The following is a 16352-nucleotide window of genomic DNA, read 5'->3' as shown; positions in this document are numbered from 1 at the left end:
TGACATTTTTAGAGCAATTGCGGTCTTAAGGAGTCGTGATCACCAGCGGCCGTGGCCCATATTTTGTAGCATAAGCTACGCTAGGCTAGTAGAAGCGAGTTACGGAGTGGCTGTCCGAAGCCACAGCTGCGCGCGCGACGTAACCATGGCAACCAGCTGCGATGTTCCACAGGTGTTCCGCTGATGCACCGCGCCGCACCTATCCTCAAAATGTTTTGCAATTTCCTCTTTCTCCCTTTCTTATTTACCTCCCTCCTTTATCCCTTACCTTACGGCGGATTTCGGGTGTCTACCAAAATGCGAAAATTACTGCGCCATTTCCTTTCCTCAAAAACCAAAGAAAATTCAGTGGGCACTTCTGCGATCTAAAGTCCGCGAGGCGAAAGCCTTCGGCGGTGCGTGGGACAACTTGGGTGTGACCCGGGCCAAATTTGGGGTTGGTGTTTCGCCGTAGTCCAATTAGGCTGAGCATCGATTTTCGTGCAAATCAGCCAAGGTCAAATATCGGGGTAGACCCCGGCCCAAGTTTGGCGGTCACCGTGGACATCGAGTTTGGTGCACATCGGCAGAGGTCAAATCTGCGGAGTGACCCTAGCCAAATTTGGGGGTCACCATGGTGTTCGTCGTAGTCGAATTAGGCTGGACATCGATTTTGGCGCAAATTGACCAAGGTAAAAATTTCGGGTTGACCCAGGCCAAATTTGGGGATCAGCATGGTGTTCGCTATAGCCTACTTAGGCTGGAGATCGATTTTTATGCAAATCAGCGAAGGTCAAATTTCGGATGTGACCCGGGCCAAATTTGGGGGCCACGATGGTGTTCGCCATAGTTGAATTAGGCTGGACATCGATATTGGTTCAAATCGGCAGAGGTCAAAGTGTGGGTATGACGTCGCTTCCGTTGCGTGACTTCCGGTTGGCCATGTAATGGACGGACACGATCTCGATTGGGAGTATGAGCCGCTGGCGTTCACTGGGTTGATTGTGTTTGTCATCGTTGTTGATGCAGTTCATTTTCACGAAACGAAAGGCGCACAACTTTGGTCCCTGGGTCAGTACACGCCTCAAGCATGCTCTCATGTAAGTGGCGTTGGTGTTCAACTGCAAAAACCTGCCTGGATTGCGTTCCGCACAATGGACAGGCAGCGCGCCCACACTGCCACCTTGGAAGGTGGCAGTTAAATGTTGATCGCGAGAGGTTCGTCACCTAATGAACGCTGCGCTGCGGCCTACTGCTACAGCGTTCACACACACCGCTGTCTGCCACAACGCTGTCAGCGCTAATGCTCCAACCCACATCTCTCTACTCTCACAACCGCCACACATGTACCTCAAAGCGCGATTGAGGAATCCACTGACACAGGGAGTCAACTATGCGCCCTTTCTTCCCTCAAAATCATGGAATACCTGAATGTTGTCAACGCCAACGCCAATGAGCACAACGAACACTGACAGCTTTCGCTCTGTACATCCTGGATTAGTTGAGCTAGTCCACATTCATTTTTGGTGCTCCTTCAGAAAAAATTCAATTACTGGTGCTCAAAATGAAGTTAACATTTTTAACGTTCGACAGCTGCAGCTATAGCCACCACTACAGACGCGCCTGCACTGTAAATGCGGAATCATACGATTTGAGTCACTTCATAATATTTCGATCGGCACGTAGGCCTTAGTACGTGACAGCTGCGCCTACTTTGCGATGTGTGTGGCAACTGCGGTTATAAAGATTTTTTTTTCTTAGTGGTCTCGCTGCTCCTGAACTCACAGGATTTGTTCCTCCTGCTTTCTACGTTTAAGAAAATAAGCAAAAACTCACGGTTGCTGAACTCCCGACGATATCCGTAAAGAGCTGCCTCTAATGGCGCCGCTGCCGAAGCCGCAGCCATGAAGACGAAGTCTTGCTCGCAGTGACGGCTATCTCATGCCCTGCACATCATTTGCCGGGACTTAACGCTCGTGCCCGTCCTTGCTTCCCGAATGTAGTCTGTGATGGTGTAGTACTCTTACTAGCAGCAGCTATGGAGCTCCAGGCTGGGCTTGTTCACGTAACTGCTCTTGGATCACAGCAGTTGTCTTCACCGAGCTGACTCGATTTTTGATGTTGTGCAGATGTTATGCAGTATTGTACTTCATTTACCACCAGTCGATGAGCGTGTCTGTTGTGGGGGTGGCGTCATGTCTGTTGCTTGTCTTTGCTTTTTCCATGGCGATGCTAACTGCAGCTGTCGTCTGTGAAGTTGTGGTTGTCGCTGCGATAGTCGTCGCGTCCGTGTTTGCCTCTCTGTATCTGCAGTTCCTGCTTTCTGGAAAAGTGTCTCACGGTGGCCACCTTCTACCACACCAGGCATACAGCAGAGGTTCGGGTGATCTTGAGGCGGGACTGTTGGTCACTTCCGCCGGTATGAAAAACAGAAGCAGTGCCCGATAGCTTGAAGAGGAGAGCACTCGTGTTCAGAGCGCAGTCTGTACTACTTGTCCATAGGTCGTCTTTGATAGCCGTGGAGCCTGGGCTGGCTTGTTGCACACACAAATCCAAGCAGAAATCCGGGAGCACAGGAAGCAGGAGTACTTTTGGTCCGATAACCTGCAGGGAATTGACGGCTAAAGTTACTTTTATAGAATTGCAAAAACGTAATCTGCTTGTGGGCAGCAATACTTCAGCACTGCGCACCACTGGATGCCGTCAGGAGTTTCGAAAAGCTGATTACGAATGATGCCATTTGGTACATGTTGCGCTTGCTGCCGATCTGCCGATCTAAACTCTTGTGCTTTGGTCACGTCGTTTTTAACACGAGCTTTATCTCCCACAACGTCTTAACGTGACTTGGCTAAGACTGAAGCACTCTTTCTCGTACTGCTTCGTCCTGAGATCAAACTAAGAAATACGGCTTAGATTATTCATCGGTGAGCAATACCGTGGAAAGGAGGTGCGCTGCAAAAGGACAGCTCAAATTAGTGTCCTGAAGCCCTTACAAATTCAAACTGACAGTAAAAAAATTGTTGCAGTTACGTCAATACTGTGACGCATTTGGAGCCGAGCTCTCCGAACGATCACAGGCGCCACTTCCAATGACACGAAACGCGTCTGCAAACCGGGATTAGCCCGCCGGCCTAGTCAGCAGTCACGGCTGAGAGGTGCAGGCTGAGTTAGTACTCACCGTTCCCTTTTTTCCGGTGGGATCTCAAGATGCGGATCCTTGATTCCACCAGGAGAGTTGCATTCCGCAGTGCGCACAACCTTTTCTTCGTTTCAATGGTTCTGCCCTCCAGTAGCGTAATAGTAGCACTGGTCTTCGTGGTGCCTGTTTCTGTAGCTTCGGTCGTTAATAAACGTATGCAGATTGCATAGCCTTTGGTCGTTTTGTGAGCTAGGCATTTTAGTACCTCAGTATAAAGGTTGTTCCCTGTGGTGACTTAAAATGGGCAGCAGTGGCGTTCGCGATGCTTCTCTCTGTATTCTTGATGTTTAGAATGTACTCGTGCCGTTTGTGTAGTTTTCTGTATAACGTTCCTCGTGTCTGTGCTGAGGTGTCATTGCTTCGCATCACTACGTGGTCCAATTTTTAGCTCTCCTCATACCAATAATGCTTTAGTTTGAAGCTGTTGTCTGCTTGCTTTGAAGCTGCTCTGTGTTAATTTATTTGTGAAGTGCCATTGCTTTGGTGTCTCACGTTTAACATATTTCTACCCAAGGTCGTGGTGCGTGCAAGTTGTCTGTGTGTGGGTCGTGGGGGGGGGGGGTATGTTGGATGCCACGAACATGAGGAATAGTATCAGCGCCGCCCCGCGGCATTAATAGCCACTAGCAAGAAGAACAATAGGAGCACTGCTGCGGGAGCCAAGGGAGGGTCTTTCGGATCTAGGTGCAGTGAATCCGCCGGACTAACGCTGGACCCATTGGATCTCTGATCAGACACCTTTAACAGCCGTTAGTTAAAAGCTCGGCGTAAACAACCTTAGGCGTGCTGACTGCTCTTGGCTTCGCTCCCAAGCCACGTCACCCTGCTACACTTAAGCCTTGAGTCTATGGGATAGGGATGCTCGTGGTGATGCGGTTGTCGTTTGCATGGGTTGATCATCCTAGTGGCCACCATGCAACGGTATAGTTTTAAAGACTTCTTCATGAGTCCTGCCGTGTCGATCCTTGAGGCTCTCACTCTAGTTCTAGCTGAGCAGTCATATTATACTAGCTATGGTTTTTGGTTTTATTGTGCAAGTGAGACTTAGGCCAGAGAGCGCCAAAACGGTGTTTCATTTAGTGGTTGCTCTTGGCATACTACATGAAATAGAATGATATACTACGTATAATAAGATTAAAACCACAGCGCACAGAAAATGTAAAACTAAAGCATTCCTACATAGGTAACTATATGCAGGTTTAAAACAAACTGCAGTTAAACAAGCAAATTGGAAGGCCTTGCCAAGAGCAAGCGGACGGGGAGTTTCCTCCCACCGTGCATGGCTACGGAGCCCTCTTGTCTGTGGCAAGGTAGAATTTCAGCAAGAAACCGCGAAAAAAACCCTATAGGCTCTTTAAGGTCCCACTGCTTTCAACGCAATCCATAACCTGGCAAAATTATGTAATTGTGTGATAACAACAGCCAAAGGATAGGGCGATCTGTGAACACTTGCGAACTGAGTCTTACGATGCGTTTCTCTTGGTAAGGATTTGAGTAACTGAGCGCGGGCCACTCAACTACTTTCACTCCAGCAGTTGATCTCTGAAACGTTAAGTACACTGTGTAGTATGTGTCACATTCGCAGTGTGGAATGTGTAACTTTGCAGGATTGTTTCTTTTGGTGGAAATCCTTCCCTACATTTAAAATAGGTTTGTGAACTTTTGTGTCGGCGTTGTTCGTGCGATTGCTTCAATAGGGTTCCTTGGGCATCACGAATGTTGTCTTTGCTGTCTTTACAATCTTTCTGGTGCTAATATTTTTAACGTTAGGTGGTGTGATTGTGTCAGTGGTTGCGCAGCCTGTACTTGTAGCTGTTTGCTGTGGTCGCTGTTATGTCTCAGGGTGATGTTTAACGTGGTTGTGCACACGCATTCGATGAAACCTGTCTCCTATATACCTTGTATGCACTTCCTCGCTCACTTGGCTGTTTCTGCGCTTGTACTGCTTGTATTGTTGTGGACACAGTGTTTATGGTTTTTGTGTGATTACGCGTTGTCAGGTGTTGGGATAGCTTCTCAGATGATCATACTTGCTGTGAGTGTCGGTGTAGGAAGTGAGCTAGGAGGCCACCAAAGGCATGAGGAACAGCACCAGTGCCACCTTGGGGGAACGGACAGGGGCGCAGACACCCGCGAACAAAGAGAAAAGGAGAAGTGCTGCCAGGGCCACCGAACATCAGTCCCTTGGCGCTCTGGAGATGTCAAGCAATGGGCATGGACGGCTTGGCAAAGCTCCGTCCGCAGCTGAATCTGCAGGCCTCGCCACAGGTGATCTGTATAGCTGCAAAAACGAAGCGCCGACCCATTTCAGTTAGCTTTATGTTGACTAGGCGCCACTGCCCGAGCAGCACAGGGCATCGGCCTAACATTGGTAACATGTCGCCAAAGCCTGGTCTTTTGTAAGACCGGTCTTAACCAAAACATGCTTAACAATGGTCCGATGCTCTGTGCTGCTTGGGCGCGCTTCCCGCTCAAAGTAGTGGGATTCACTCCCAGCAGCAGCGGACGCGCTTTGGCGGAGGTAGAGCACGAAACGCGCATTTGTGCTGTCCCATATGCGTCACTAGGCGTCATACAAGCTCAGTATTGAAATTGGGGGTTCAACCCTTCGGCCAGCCTCATAGCATGCGTCCACCTACGGGACATTGAATGCCACGTAGCGCTCATGGGAAATTAATCTCTTGGTTGTAGATCGGCAGAGTTGAACAAAGAAATCAGGCAAACCGTACCAGAGCGCCAAACTATGCTCATCGATTTAATGATGGTTTGTTTTCAGCCTTCTAGGGTGCAGGAAAAAAGTCAGTATCAAGAAGTTTTTAAACACTTTTTATATTTCCGTGGTATGGTTGCTAACAAAAGATAAATAAGTTAGCTTTTTCGCCAAAATATTCAGTGGGATGTTTCATTGGAAATTTGTCCAGCATGTTCAGAAGCGATTATACCAGCGGATTTCATGGTCTGAGTTATCTGAGCTTAGAACGAATGCACTGAGATTACGCATAGCCAGAATTAACGTGCTAAGCGTGGTCACTCGTTTTCCTGCTAACATGTCACTGGAGCGCACGTGCGACCGCGTTACAAGGAATCAAATGCTTACTTAAGCTGCAAATCAGAAACAGCGTTTTCGCACTCCTGTTTCAACATTACGATTAAGCAGTGCGAAGCGTCTGTGCTCATCGCAGCTTCATCACTGTGACCGCTGGTCTCTCTATGCATTATGCTTTTGTGAACGAGCCAGGTTACTTCCATAAAAGAGCTCAATAAAGGAATCGCGAAACAAAACTTATGTAGAAATTGCTCACCATGCTGAGCATGACCATACTGAACATTTGGCCTACAGTCAAGCGTTGTGCGCAGCAACTAGTTTGTTAACTGCACTTGTCTAAGATATAACCTCTTCTTTAGGCCAAGTTGAAAGGAGCACAAACGCAACATCCAAGAACCTCTAAAAAGGAACCAACCAACTCATCATTGTACTGCACTAGCAGAAGAGTCTCGACACTACTGTCTAACAGAGCAACCAGTCAAAAGCATTATAGTCATATAGTGCTCTCTCTACAGTGACGTGTAATAATCTCCTTAGCATATGATGTTCACAAAAAATAAATATGCAGCGTGACAGTACTATTGCACTCCCATTCCGAAAAAAAACTACGATAGAAGCGGTATAGCACAGTATTAGCCCTGAATGGGCCGATGATACTCCCTTTGCCATTATAAAACCAGTAAATGTGAAGTAGGTTTTTAGTTTGATTTCATGGGCGTAAACATTTGGTCTGTATACATTTTAGGAATGCTATACATACTAAAGACAATGGCGGTAGATGACTGCTGTCTACATGTTTAATAAAAGAAGCGCCTCAGTCCAAATCACCTGAGGCTATGGTAGATGTCAAATAGGTTTTTAGTTTTATTTTATGGGATCTAAAGTTCCAAAGCACGTCAGGCTATGTGGGACGCCGTAGTGGAGGGCTCAGAAATATTCTGACGCCCCGACCCGGGGCTCTTTAACGTGCTCAGACGCACAGTACAGGAGCTTCAACATTTCGCCTCCATCGAAATGCGACCGCTGCGGCCGGGGTCGAACCCGCGCCTTTTGGGTAAGCAGACGAGCGCAATAACCACTGAGCCACTGTGACTGCTGAGAATTGAAACTGATCTGAGCCTAAAAAGCATCGATGAAATAGGAGATCTGAACATCGAGAGGTTCTCGTCCTAACCACTGTCTGTAGTAGGATAGTACCCCTCAAAAGTATACTGCCCAAAGGGTTTGCTTCTAAGCTGTTTATCGGGGCTCCCTAGCATATATGGCACTCCAAAGCTTTAGAATTTGGGACGCGATGCTATTGCTCTTTTGAGAGGTTATGGTTTCTGAGGGTGCATAACGAGCCATGCAGCAGGCTTCACCAGCAAACCCCTTGGGCCGTACACATTTGAAGGGGGGTGTAAACATGAACACTGCTGCATATAAAATGAGAGTTAGCTGTCCTAAAGGCGTCCGCGTGTAAATCGCTCACGAATAATATGTAACACGAGAACCTTTTTCCCCTGCATCTTCCCATAGAGCATTTCGTCGCTATCACATCCCGCGAGTGCAGTTCCATTACCGCCAGGATTGCAAGCGCGTAAAGTGACCCTCACAGCAACGTTTCCCAACACAAAGTCACTACCTTTTATTTCCCGCCTCTGCAATAGCGTCGAACACGAACTTTGCTCACCGGTATTTTGTCGTGGCAGGAGCCGACCCATTTTAGCAATGCTTCGTTTACCACTTGCGTTCGACGTCGTCTGCAATATCTAGTTTCGGCTGGCCGTGTGCATTAGTGGATGCATCCGCCGGGCTTCCTGCGGTAGTGCCCCGTTGTGGTAGTGCCCCGCTGCTTTCGTGTTGTGGTCGCCCTGGTGAATTTTGTGGTTGTACTGAACGTTTAATCGTTGCAGGCTTGTCGCCAGTTGTTCTTGCATTGGTTAAGGCCATGTCAGGTTCCATGCTGTGCAGCCGACGCTCTCAAGAAGAACTGTATTGATGCCGATGAGCTTGGCACCGGGCGGTCGATGATTGCCCTCTACATCAGGAATGGAAGAAGCGCCGCTTTGAAGCACACTGCTCCAGTATGGCACAAGTTTGTAGAGCTGGTGAATCAGTCGCAGAACGAAACGCGCCAAAGTCCCTGCCAGGACTCTGGTCTCCAGGAAGAGGCAGCATCGCCGCTTTGCGAGGTATCAAGCGGCTGGCCTTGGCCCAGCACAGATGCGATAACTTGCAGAATAATCTGCAATAACGTGCATAGAATCACCGGTCATCATCATCTTCATAATGCTGATTTCAGGCAGCAAGTCATAATTCTGATTTCCGGCAGCGAGAAGAATGCACTACAACGCGCTGCCATGACTGCCTTGCGCTGTTTACGAGGGTTCTTTACTCGGATAAAGTCTCGTACTTTCTTGGGCAGCTTATATCAAGTACACGAGCAAAAAAAATACTGTGCTCCACTTCTACTCCGTAACCAACGGTTGATGACTTTAAAGTGCTTTGTAATATTCACAAAGCATTTCTGTGGTCCACAGCAGTGACTCAGTGGTTTTATTTTTTCTGAAGAGCCGAAGTCCATCTGCATCGACACCACTGCATACAGGCGATATGCAAAGGTGCCGGGGGGCTGCGGGATGTCATTTCTCGTTGAAGAACACTCAGGAGTTCTAAACTACCCGGTGTCCTAAAATACGGCACTCATTTTATCCCACATTATTGTTTTATTAGGGCTCCCAAGTTTAGAGCACGCGTGTTATAGGTTTTGCATTCAAATAAACTGCCCATGCACCGAACATCTATTATCTCCGGCGCAACGTTTCAAACAGTATCAAAAAAACGGGTAGCAGCAGTACACCTACTTATCCCTGAAGCGAACCATCTTTCTGGCAAAAGAAAGAAGTTTTTTTTTTTATTTGATAAGAAAATCATCCAGAATTTATTTTATCAAGCAGATAACTCATGAAATAGAAAAATACTGCAGATGGTATTCAATCCGATTACATTTCACGTACGGCACTCTGCCATGTGATGTACGGCGGCGGCTGTCCAGCCCTCTACATTCGAAGCTGTGCGACCAGCTCCGCCGTGGACTGTCCTGTAATGCAGTGTGACGTGGAAGTTAATCTGAAATGGCAAGCCTCTCAAGTTACCGCCGGCATGAAGACTCATTCGGCCACAGCAGAGGTCGAATAATAGTTTCCTCTCTGCTCTTACCTAGTTACAGCTACCCAGGACTACACTTCGCTAAATTGAAACCTACGTGCTAGTTTGGTGACAGGGGAAAAAGCTGTAGCGCTGGCGCTAGTCGGACAGGTGGCCGAAAGTTGCTACTCCGGTAAAACATGCTTGCAGTCATTAGTTTTTGGTAGTCATTCATTTACAGCCAACTACTCCGTGAATTGACCTCATATGAAAGGCTTAAATCTCAGAAACCTGAACCATAAGCAATGCTCACAAGAGGGTCTGACATACTGTACATTTTTCAACAATTGATAAGTCCCTAATCTTTAAAGATGGCTCCAAAAGAGCGCGATGAAAACTCGCAATAATTATTGAAGTTTTTGGTTGAAATGCGCAGGATTCTCAATATACCTGGGAGTCAAATCCATGCTCAGCACCAGGTTGAGCATGGCGGGCTGTTGCGATATAAAACTCGCTTTGTGGCAAGTACAGAGGCGGAAATCACCGGGCCACGGAGGTCGGAATGCCACAGAATGGATGACACTGAGAACAAGGATAAGACGACCTTTATCAGTAGGGTACAATATTATAATTATAGACTACCTTTGAAAAGTTTTAAAAATAAACAGTCTGAGAAAACGGAAAACAAGTGGTGTCACCACCGGCTGATTTCGCAATTAAACTGCGCGCGTCGACATTGAATTTCTGGCACCATTCCCTTCAAAGCGGCGGCAACCGTTCCTTTTTGGTAAAGCCACGACTTAATCGACTGGCGGCAAGAACAACTAAAATTTCCTCGCCGATAACTAAGTTCTTTGCTGGCGGAAGACAAAAGTCAACATGGATATAGAGAGCCAGAGAAACAATTTTTTACAGAGAATAATCATTGGAGTTTTCAGTGCAGTAATGTCAGCTCTCGCAAAGTTAACCTGTTAGCTCAATGCTCTTCCATTAGACTTTCTCAAACGTGTTTGACCTGGCACTGCCAGTGAAACAGGTTTCATTGTGAAATGTGGAGCTGAAGAAATCCAACTATCGCTGTATCGTCAATGCTACTTCACTGGGACGCTGCGGCATTCTTAAGGGACGGAGAACGTGTGTCGCAATTTCCCGAGACTCACTTCCTGAACATCTTCACACCAACCACGTACATCACGCGTTAAAAGAATCTCGTAAGCCTGCAGATAACAAGACGCTGTGCTAATAACAGCGCCCCATGCATTTGTATACAAAAAGCCAGTAGATTGCATGCGACATAGAGCGGTCGTAATGGCCGCAACCATGCACAACAGCAACGCATTAAGCGAGCTTTATGTAACGTCAAATGTAACGGTAAAAGGTACTGGCCACACATGTTGAAAGGTCCGATGAGGAGCATGGAAACACCAGACAAAATGATTCGCAGGTTTGGAGAGTTCATGCTCAATTTTGCATCGACTGATGCCGAGTAGACAGTCCCACCACTTGCGGCATCAGATGAACTTCCCAAAGCAGTTCAAAACAGTTTAGAACGTGGAAATGTTTATTTTGCTCACAGGCAGCGCTGCCATATGCAATGTTGAGAAATAGGCCTGGTTCTGGATGGATGTTCATCGATTTTTATAACTGTTTTTTTTCTTGCGGAAGCCTGATACGATGTGGCGTTCTGTAATTTAACTCACGCTGCTGTCGATGCCTACAAGCTCAGAGTGGAGCGGGTCTGCTAATATATTTTGCGCCGGCAGCAACAGTACAGCACGGGTTGAAATTTGTGTCCCTATTTATTTGACTGCGGGAGACCATCGAAGCGTCATGCATTCAGTTTCCATTGTATTACGGCTCGCCTCATAGCCCCAGTTTCATTGAAACGTTGGAAACTGTATGTTCTTTCTTCACATAAATGCGTCAAATGCGCTGTATAGCACTCGCGGTGGCTCATTGGTTATGGCGCTCGGCTGATGACGCAAGAGACTCAGGCTCGATTGCGTCCGCGGTGGTTGCACTTCGGTAGAGGTGGCAAAATGCTGCAGGCTTATGTACTGTCTTATCTCAGTGCGCGTTAAAGAACCTCAGGCGGTAGAAATTATCTGGCGCCCTCCATAACAGCATTCCTCATAGCCCGAGCAGCTTTGGAACTTTAAACCTCACAAAATAAACAAAAAGAATTAATTGCGAGGTTGCTGCGTGTAAACTCACCGTCTTGCATGAAATTATCTTGTCCGGTAGATTTAGACGCTCTGGGAAGCCTTCGCGGAGCCGCGATGACGATCCAACGCTGCCACGCTGTGCGCAACGCTACCTTCGGAGTGGTGTCCTGCGCTGTGTAGGTGGTGTCCCTACTTATGGCCGGTGCTTCTATGTCTATCGCTAGTCGTGCTGCTTGTCATGTCTTCGCAACGTATTTACTCCTAGCTCTGTTCAGCTAAGTCTTGGGCTCTCGACAGCTCTACATAGTATGGGCATATGTGCGTTGTGGTTTTGCCAACCCGTGTGATGGTATGAACTCCTACGTGTCGCTGTTTCTGGCGTGACCGCTGAAGCATGGTTGCAATATATAGTCGGGAGTAATGCTTTCCGCCAGGTGATTTAGTGGTTAGACCAACAGATTTTCATCAACTGGGAAACCTGCCTAATGTTTGTTTTGTGTATTGTGACTGTCTGTTTGCTGTGACCGCTGTTACATTTGATCGTCATGGCTGCCGAGGTGGCAACAGCGGATTTATTCCTGCTCGTTGAGATCGTGAACTGTTTGTATACGGTGTGTCACTGCCCCGTCGCTTTGTTTCTTGGCTCGTGCGGTGTTTGTGGTTTCGCATCTGCTGAAACCTGTCAATGCCATATTACCTAAAGTGTTGTTTTTCGTTTGTTTTCCTTGTGTTGTGTGTATTTTTGTCGTTCTAGTGTTCTCTCTTTTATATGAGTGTGTTAGGCATGTTGCTGTGTTCGTTGTGAAATGTGCTGTGTACAGGAGGCGCCCGCATGAGGAGCAGCTGAAGCGTCGCAGCAAGGAAAGCCTAAAGAGGCAGCACTCATTGCCGCCACCAAGAAGAACTGGAAGAGTGCCACTGCAGACGCCAAGACTCAAGTCTCTTGAGGATGGCCATTTGTCGGGGCATTTGTAGGCGACGACTGCGTAGCAGGTGCCTGCCGAGAGCTGCGTAAGCACGGCACGACACACGTCACCACAAACTGTTTGCAGTAGTCTCGTGGAATATTCAATCACTTCGAACACCTACACGGGGCACCGCTTTCGAGGTCGGCTTAATGGTGTCTCCGCCTTGTAATGTAAAATAGGCGGCATCAAGATATTGCTATCTTAGATATTTTTTTTATTTATGGATACTGCGATCTTGTACACAAGATCATAGCAGGTGGGAAACATTGTGTTCACATACATAAACACAGGCACTTACAAACAAAATAGAATTGCACATAGAAAGTAAGCAAGAAAATACCGCGGCAAGGTCGTAAACAACAATCATTTCAAGTGGTCTTCAAACAAATGCAGTGATGTCTGCCTGACATCATCCGTGAGCTTATTCCAATCAGTGATGGTCCTTGGAAGAAAGGCATATTTAAAAATTTAACTCGCGAATTTAATGGTGTTATGGAAAGATAATGGCGATTTGCAGTTTGGTACCCGAGGAATAAGTAAGGATATCGGAGTTGTCAGCTTTAAAATTATTCTTAATTCAAAGAAAAACTTTAAGCGACATATACGATTTCTGTTAGGAATAGAGGGTAAGCCGCTTTTTTGAGGAGGTCACTAACTGATGCTCACCCGTAAGCGTTATATATAAACGTTACTGCTTTCGTTTGGATTCTTTCAGGTTTATTTATGTTTACCTTTGTAAAAGGGTCCCAGATAATAACTGCATGTTCTAAGATTGGTCTAATAATAGTGTTGTAGGCAAGGAGGCGTGTACCAGGGGTGGCTAACTTAAGTGAGCGTCGTAAGAAAAAAGCTTTCTGAGAGCGTTTGCTGAAACACTGTCTACAGGCTTGATCCAGGAGAGGTTATCAGAAATCTATAGGCCTAGACACTTATACCCTGTTACTTCATGAAGAAAATTATTATAAGCAGTGTAGTGATATAGAAGAGTGTTTTTAGTGTTATTCTCATAAATACGGTTTTTTCAACATTAATTGACATTCGCTACTTCACACACCAAGAAACTATTTTTTGCAAGATCATTATTCAGCCTAGTTTGATCTTCAGTCGAACTTTTTTTCTCATACAGCATGAAGTTGTCCGCATATAACTAAACATGTACTGACAGGTCTTTAACAATATCATTAATAAATATTAAATACAGTAGCGGGCGGAGGACGGATCCTTGGGGAACGCCAGAATTACAGGAACGTAATTGCAGGAGGCTTTATGCAGTTCGACAAACTGACAGCGATCAGATAGGTACGATCGCATTCATAATAATATCTGTTTATAATTTAAAACAATACTGAGTTTATGAAATAGTTTCTTGAGCGAAACCTTATCGAAAGCTTTTCGAATGTCCATGAAGATAACATCTGTTTGATTTTCTTCGTTTATTGATGTCGCAAAATTGTAAATTGTTTCCACCAGCTCGTCTGAACCCATGTTGAATAACTGCCAGCACATTATGCTCGGCGAGCAAATTAGTTAGATGCTTCTGAATGACGTGATCTATTAATTTGCACTTTGTCGAAGTTAAAGAAATACGGCGATTATTTTCAATACACGTCCTCTCTCCACCTTTATACAAAGGCTCAATTCTAGCAGTTTTCGAATCATACGGTAAAACACCTTCTTTCAAAGGTCGGGTGAATAGCACGCACAAGTATTTGCAACACCGCTCTGCATACTGTTTAATAAAGGCAGTCGGATTATCATCTGGTCCAGGTGATGTTTTAACATCCAGTTTTAGCAATACATTTAAAACACCCTCTTGAGAAATTACAACATCAGGCATGGAAGGAAGGGACATGCTAAAGGGTGGGAGACGCCCGTCATCTTTTGTGAAAACTTTCTTAAAGCTTTTATCAAATGCTGAGGAAACCTGAACATTGCCACTTACATGTTGCCCATTTATAACAAACGTATCGGTAGAACGAGAAACTGGTGCAATTGACCACGAAAACTTTTCAGGGTAAGTTTTTATGAAAGCTAAAAGTTGCGTATTGTAGTATTTTTCTTTATCTTTCAGAATGCACTGTTTTAATTTCTCTGAAACTTCATAAATGTTTGCCTCTAGATAGGCTGAGGTAGACCTTTTGTTATTTTCTTTAGTCGTTTTAGCTTGCGCTAAAATTGCAGTTTCTCCCGTAATCCAGGGATTGTAATTATCTGACTTCTTGCATATCCCTGGTACAAAGCGCTGAATGTTGTCCCGAACAATGTTTTTGAAAACCAGCTACAGGTAATCCACACTACAAGTGCTGTACATAAATCTATAATCTAAAACATCAGTAATTGATTCCTTGTCAGCACGGGCAAAATTTGGAAAGTGTCGAATGGGCACCCTTTGGGTCCAATAATGTCTTCTGATACCGATTTTGCTGATTGATGATCCGAAATTCCGACAACTACATTACATGAAAGTTTTTATTTGATACTGTCGCGCACCAAAAATAAATCCAGAATTGATATAGAATCTTGTTGGATTCTAGTAGGGTGCTTCACAATTTGTAAAAGATCGAAATCAAACATAATATCAAGCAGTGCATATCCTACGGCGTGCGGAGATTGAACAGAAAAAGTAGCGCAGTTTATGTTTGGCAAGTTGAAATGTGCAAATATACTTAAGTTACTGTCTGGTTTCGTGTTGCAATAAAGATGTTTCTTAACTTAATCTCAGACAGAAACAGAGGAACCGGGATGTCTATATATAGCTCGAAGGATATATCGGAAATTGTTAGCGTATACTTTACAAAAAACAAAATGAGCTTTTGAACAGTATAGCCACTCCACCACCTCTTCCGTCGAGGTCTTTCCAAAAGACTAGAGTTTCTTGGCACAACCTCGGGAATATTTCTTCATATAATCACGTCTCTGTTAGCCCAGCTATGTCCGGATTATGCGATAACAGCATACCTTCCAGATGGGCGACTTTGCTCTCAACGCTACGGCAATTAATATTAATTATTGTGAATGCCCTCCTATTTTCTTTTTGTGGTCATTTCTTTTTTCAGAAATACTGTATCGAGCATTGTTCACTGAGTCTCAAGCAAACATCCTATCATCCACACACAGCTTGTTAAAAAAAAGCTTGACATAAGCTCCGTTCGATCTTTCGTCCGTTGAGCTTTCCCATAAATTTGATAATATTTCGAACGGCGAAAGAGAAGTCTTCCATGATCGAAAATTTTGTTTCCTTGAGCTTATAGCACGCATTTAAGACGGAATTATTTCGCGGTAGTCCAAGAACCTAATGATTACCGGGCGACCATTTTCGCTCATTCTTCCAAGCCTGTGGCGTCTCTATATGCCTTTAACAGTAACATCTAATTTTTCCTGGAACACCGTCTCGTTCACCTTCGCGATAAGAAAGTCAGCAGTTTCATCGATCTCCTCTTTTATTCTGAAAACGATCAAGTTATTTCTCCGGCTCCTGTTTTGTAATTCATCAACCTTCTCCTGCAGGCGTGTCATTTTATCTTCCAGCTCAGTCGTTGCTGATTTTAACTCCCAAATTCGCTCTTTTAGTTCATTCAAGGACGCCATTTGAAGATCTAACCACTTCATCTTTTCGTTCAGTCCTGCTATATCTGCTTCCATCTTTCCTTGATTGGTCAAAATGTTGTTGATGGACGCTGTCATTTCACTCTGGCCCGAAAGAATCTTCTCCAACATTTCCTTATCAGTAGGACCTGGATTTGAATCGACGTCGCAACAGTTCAAAAGGCTCTTTTAAATGAACACACATCACAAAGTAAATTTCTTATACTAAGTGGTCAAGGAAAGCAGTACTGGAAACCATAACCGGAAAGCAGTATCGTAGG

Source organism: Amblyomma americanum, chromosome 10, assembly GCF_052857255.1.
Source record: "Amblyomma americanum isolate KBUSLIRL-KWMA chromosome 10, ASM5285725v1, whole genome shotgun sequence".
NCBI lineage: Eukaryota > Metazoa > Arthropoda > Arachnida > Ixodida > Ixodidae > Amblyomma > Amblyomma americanum.
This window is presented reverse-complemented; position numbering follows the sequence as displayed.